Source organism: Zeus faber, assembly GCF_960531495.2.
Source record: "Zeus faber genome assembly, chromosome: 8".
NCBI lineage: Eukaryota > Metazoa > Chordata > Actinopteri > Zeiformes > Zeidae > Zeus > Zeus faber.
In genome coordinates, this window is record NC_137195.1 from 20,924,168 (window position 1) to 20,930,251 (window position 6,084).

Consider the following 6,084-nt stretch of genomic DNA (forward strand, 5'->3'; position numbering starts at 1 on the left):
GACTGGATGGCCTGTACGCCGGTCTGCACACCAGGAAAAGTCCCTTGGGCCTAATCTAATGCAGCATCTGGATAATCTTCTGAGGAGAACATTACTCAGCATGCAAATTTAGCAATTACTTTGTGTGTTTTGGATGTATTTGAGTGAAGAGATCAAGATGCATGCTGCGTCTGACTGGCAAGCTGTTTAGAGCAACTGATTTTGATGTCGGTGTCATAGTGATGGTATTGGTTCAGCCTGTAGTTGGACAAAACAATAGTTATTGATCCAAGCTGTTTGACGTTTTATAAATATTTACTTTATAGTTTTTATAGTTGCTTTCATTGTATTGTATTTTATTTTTATCTAGTTTTATTTTTGGTCGAGGCAGTTGAAGCCAATGCAAGTATTGTGTTTGGATCGATTACAACATTGCGGCAGAAAAGTGAGCTGATGTGTCGCTGAGTTACATTGACCAGGCCTTCTCAGAGGAAATAAACAATCTATCACCATCTGAACTTTCAAAGGGAGAAGTTCATGACTCTTTTTTTTGGATTGATGTTCAGCTGAAATATTAAAGGATACTCGCCTCCATGCCAAACTCTCTCTCATGTAATCAGTGCGTAGTAGGACATGTTGGCTGCTCTCATGCTTCAGTGGTTGAACACTTATCGTAAAGTTCTCGCGGTTTGCAGTGCCCGGAAGCAGCGGTTTCCAAGCCGATCTGCGGCCGGTAGGTGCCGGTGTTTTTGGATGGGGGCGGTGGGAGCGGATACAGTAAACGGACAGCGTGACAAAGGCATAATCCAATGTACACAATGGCACTAATCAGCAAGGATCTGCTAAGCCCTTGTAGGCTTCCGAAAGGTTTCTCAGCACGACCCAGCCACAAAAACCACTGTCCAAATGTGAAGATAAAGTCCTGTCTGTCATTTTGGTCAGAGGGAAAGCGGGGCCTTTAACCGCCGCGGTGAGGCGGCCCCTCCTTTGGGCGGGGTGGCAAAGATGACCTCTGTTTGGTTGAAAGGCTATAATAGCAGCCATGCTCTGACAGTGTGTCATTAAACACTATATTTACATGATCTCTGGAGGCCTGGGGTGGTAGGTCGCCCCCAGAAGCCACGGGGGGCATGAAGTCTCAGCAGAGATTTCGGAGGTTTATGGATTCACCTGGCTTCTCGTTTGCCCCATTGCAAATTGGAGTGGCTTTCTAGTCGTGTTTCGTGCACCATTCACACCCTTATTGGGATTTTGAATGCCTCAATAAATTGCCTCTGTCGTGTGTTGGGGTTAGGATTAATTGTGTCAGTGGATGAGGCGAAAGCCGCTGAGGCTAATGACCACACAAATGTGGCTTCTAAAACAGCTTGATGCTAATTTGGTTCTTTATGAGTAAAGCTGTGATAGTTACCCCCAATTAATAAAATGAATTGAACGCATTCCCAAAAGCTGTGTTCATATCCAATGATAACAAAAACATTGCATAGGCTTAATGAATAAAATGGTTAACGCCGCATACCCAAGGCATCGGGCAGGCCACATTTGACAGAAATCGCTTGCGTCAACATATGAGCAGTAATTGCCGCCGTCAGTCTTCTCACATTAAATGTCACCTTGCATCAATCTCACAGAGGAGTCTTCTGAAGTGTGGTCACGCTTTACCAAATCCCTCCTCCTGAACACAAACTCTCTTCTCAGGCTGCAAGGAAGCTGCGAGTGCTGTTATAGGTGATTCGCACTTCTGTCGCGTCAAAGTTGCCTAGTATCCACACGCAGTCGTCCGGACATTTTGTTTCTTCAGCAGACTTGTGATGACTGTCTTTTCCACACCAGTTCAAAGCCACACGTCGTCATCGCACTGGGAGTATCAGTGGATACGCCGCAAGGGGAAATACTAATGGAAAACAGTTGTATAACTTTTTATTGATCCCTTGTGAAGGAGAAAAATGTTGTTAAGCCTTTTTTAGCGAGGGGAGAAAGCCGTTCGAAGTTGGGACCTTATCTCCCGGTCAGCCCTTTAGATTCAGTTTCATAGAAAATAGACCAAAATCTTAAAAAAAAAAAAAAAGTGTGACTATTTCACTCGAGAACAGGGGTTCAAAGGACCCATTTCAAACATAAGGCAAAGGAGACGTGTTGAGTGTCAAGTCCCAGAGATTATTACCACAGAGCATAAATGACACAAAGCCCGGAGAGAAGATTCTGCCATTTAAAATATTAGTTACACAGTTATTCAAAGTTACTTCGAGAAAGCCCGGAGCAGCAGAGGCGGTCTCTGACGTCAGATGCACACTCCCTGGAACCTCTTGCCTGGAATCACAGGGGACGGATGGAGAACCGCGTCTGTTTTTTTGTTCCGCCTGTGCGAACTTTAATCGCCCCCGTCAAACATTTACCTGCGTGCAGCCGAGCATGGGCACGTGGTCGGCTGCAACATACGGAACATGCATTTGGAACGCTGACCTGAAAGGAAAACACAGCATTTAAAAGCATTTTGCGGCGGTTTCCAAGACGCAGCCTCTTCAAACCCAAAAACACAGCTCTCAGGACAACGACTCATTCACGCTCGCACGCCAATATCTGTAGTTTATGGATATCTCCGTCCTCGGAATCCACCCTAAAGCTACTTGTTACCTTTTTTTCTTTTGTTTGTTTGTTTTTTGGGTTTTTTTATATATCGGGCAAGGATTAGTTGTAACGATGAAGGTTGCCGGAGCTGACTAATGGTTGCTAAGGGGGTTTTGGGGGGAGAGTGCAAAAAAACGCTGTCAGTCAGTGGAACCGCTCAGCGGGACTGTTTGTTGTACCAAAGACATCCTGTCGGACACACTGAGGCCACTTCACTCTCATCTGACGTAAGTGGTGCTAATTTGTGTGCCGCAGAAATCATTTCCTGCCTTAGTTTCTGGGGGGGGGGGGGGCTTGCATGTGAGCCACACACAGACACACACACACACACACACCCCCCTGAGGCTTGTGGCAAACAGGCCGGCAGTCAGTCACTCTCAAGCGCTTGTATGCACACCATCCCGTTCCTGTGTGTGTGCGTGTGTGTGTGTGCGTGTGCGTGTGCGTGTGTGATATCCTACTTCCAAAAGGGCAGCGCTTCCATCCTCCCGCTCACTCTGATCCGCACATTAGGGTCCGTGAAAGTCGATACCACACAAATGCCTACCATCTGTTGCGAGGGCTCTCTGAAGAAAACACGGTGTTTTGTAAAAAGCTCTTTGGCCACAAGCGCTGGCTCCGGGTTGAAAACACTTTTGGGGGAAGAGTTGAACATCTCGGCGAACGGGAGGGTGATGTCATAATGTAGTGATATTGGTTTTCAGTGGAAACAGACCCTATATCTATATTTGGACAACCACTCCTGCTCCAGAGAGCGAAGGGAAAGAATTGGGGGCAGGGCGGGCAGGCGGGAGGGCTGAGTGCCCAAAATTGCGACTTTGTGTACCTGCAAATAAAAACACACAGTGTCGCGCTTCTCGGTGGGGGAACATCGGCTACCGATTACGTGTTTGGGTTTACACACAGCGCTTCGTGCGGGTGCAGACATTTCAAACAATTTGTTTTGCACGTCTTTTTGTTCTTGTGCATCTATTTTTAACTGCACGAGCACATTTGCCCGTCTCTCCGGACAGTCGGGCTTTGGTTACCTGCTTCCCTGAACAGGACTGAGCAGGACCGCACGTGTGCATGTCGGGCCGGCGCGGACTCTGCTCAACAGCTGGTCAGTCGGGGGGGAAGGATCCAGATAGGTACAAAAACACAATCCGGATGTGCTCACACACCCCAAACACGTTAGGTTTTCATCTGCGTCCAAGGCCTTTGATGTCCATCTGCGGCCCGGCTTCGCACTGTAAAGGGAAAGTGCAACGGCTCGTGTCACTCCTCGCCACATGCCGGTCGTAGAGATTCAAATATTTGTTTCCAGATTTGTGTTTAGAGAAACGGCCACATTTTGGCTTTTCCCGGAGCGCTCCGGGGAAAAAAAAAAAAAAAAAAAAAACATAATAAGATTCCTGACTCGACATAAGCTCCGAAACCCTCGGGTTTGAGCGACGGAAACGAAAATCCGACAGAAAGTGAGCGAGATGGTACAATTTAGATCACGTTTCATACGTGTCGCATCGTGTCTTGACAGCGGTGGTGTAGTAAACCCCTCCATCATAATGAAATGTCTCCGTTAGACTGATAGCCCTGCGCTGAAAGTATAATTGCAAGTTATTATTACAGCTCTGAATCCAGTTGTTACCATGTGTCACGCTAAAGACCACACCAATTCACTGTCTCGGCTTATTCAGCCACTTCATATATTTTTTTGTCACTAAATACATAATGACCGCTTCTCCTTTTCGATGGCCCCATGTTCAACATTCAAGCCATATCCGGGCCTTTTTTGTTTTGCTGGATACATATTTCTACACAGCAACAAATGCCTTGTCGGGGCTTGTGCCACGGCTTCTTTCCCTCTCCGCTTTGACAGGACACTCACTTTTCAAACACACACTTGTAGACACACAAAAAAAACCCTCTTAATTCACTCGTTGCTGCTCGGGCGGTGCCAAAGGAGCTCAAGGAGCGGTATTTTGCAAGGAGGGAGGATGAGTTGTCCAAGGTAAGCAAGGGAGCTCGGTCCGTGTGATGGCTAAAGCTGGCTCTCGCCAAATTAGATCCACCTTTCCTGCAATAACAGTGAATGGAACTGATGGACGATATCCACACGGAGGTGGAGCTCCGATCGCACGAGGGAAAACTTTGATTTGTCAGCCTGCTCCACCTCCAGCTGCACCCACCATTATCCATGGGGGAGCAAAAGGGGGTCAACAAAATGCCCTAAATTATTCGATTATTATTCGATATTGTTTTTATTTCATTCCACGACCCTACAGCTGCTGAAAAATCTCTTTAGTGTGGCACAGGTTGGAGGGCTGACTCTGCCAAGTTCTCCTCAGAAAGGCTCGACACCGGGTCCTGGCACCGGCACCGGCTCGGAGAAAAGTGATCCATCCAGCCGTCCAAAAAAAGGGAGTTTTTCAAACGGAACATTTTTGACATTCTCTTTTTCCGACGCCATTACATAATATCCTCTAATACGATAGCGTTGGAACCTTTCCCTAGCGAGCAATGGCGGTTGCCAAAGTGTGAAATCGGCCATTTAAGAAAATCAAACGTTTGCAATAAAGAGAGAAATTTTTGCTTTCCCGAACCGCTGAACTACTCCCTCCGCAGTCTCGACACAGAACGCACTCCGAATCACCTTCTCACTTGGTATTTGATTGGATTTGATTTTTATATATATATATTTTTTTGTCCATGACTCAATGTCTAAATGTTTATAATTTTCAATTTGAGAGCTTTGTTTTTGTTTTGGTATATTTAGCCCGTCCCTTCACTCCGGCTCGGTGCCCGGCTGACAGCGCAGTCTCTAATTTGCGCTGCAGAAATACATATTTAGAGCCGTGCGGCTTCGGGGACTCTCTTTATTTAAGTCATGAGGGAGAACAATGGAGAAATCAATGGTTGTACAGTGGAAAATAACTTCACGCACACGCACACACACACCAAACAAACGACTCAGTAGCAATTTCTCAATTTGACAAGTGAAGGTTCGGAGGAGGCGATACATCGTTCGATCTGAAATTCAAATGGATGCAGTCAGTGTTTTCCTATCTACCTGTGTTTTGTTTGTTCCAGAAACAAACCCCAGAAAATAGGGCATTGACTTTTACTCCGCTGTAATAAAAGGTTTTGAACGCGACACAACACGCCTGGCTGCGGTATCGCGTAGGGTCAGGATCGGCTCGGGGCAGCCAGGCACCCCCTGGCACATTCTTTGCATAAATAATAATGATCCGCAGCTTAAAAGAAGAATATCGTCCGCCGCTTGTAATTAACGCTGCCGTGACAAGTGTTTGCTTCACCGCCCGTAATCATCCGCCACCAGTGTGATTTAGGGCGTGATTACAGAAGTTTGGGCAACAAACTGTTTTAATCGCCCCCTCTATAGCGGGAGGCGGCGTCTTAATACCGATAGCGGTTTGGCTTCTGCTTCCGCCCGCAGATTGGGGCTCGTGTCGGGACAGGAAGTGCGGGCAGTTGCCG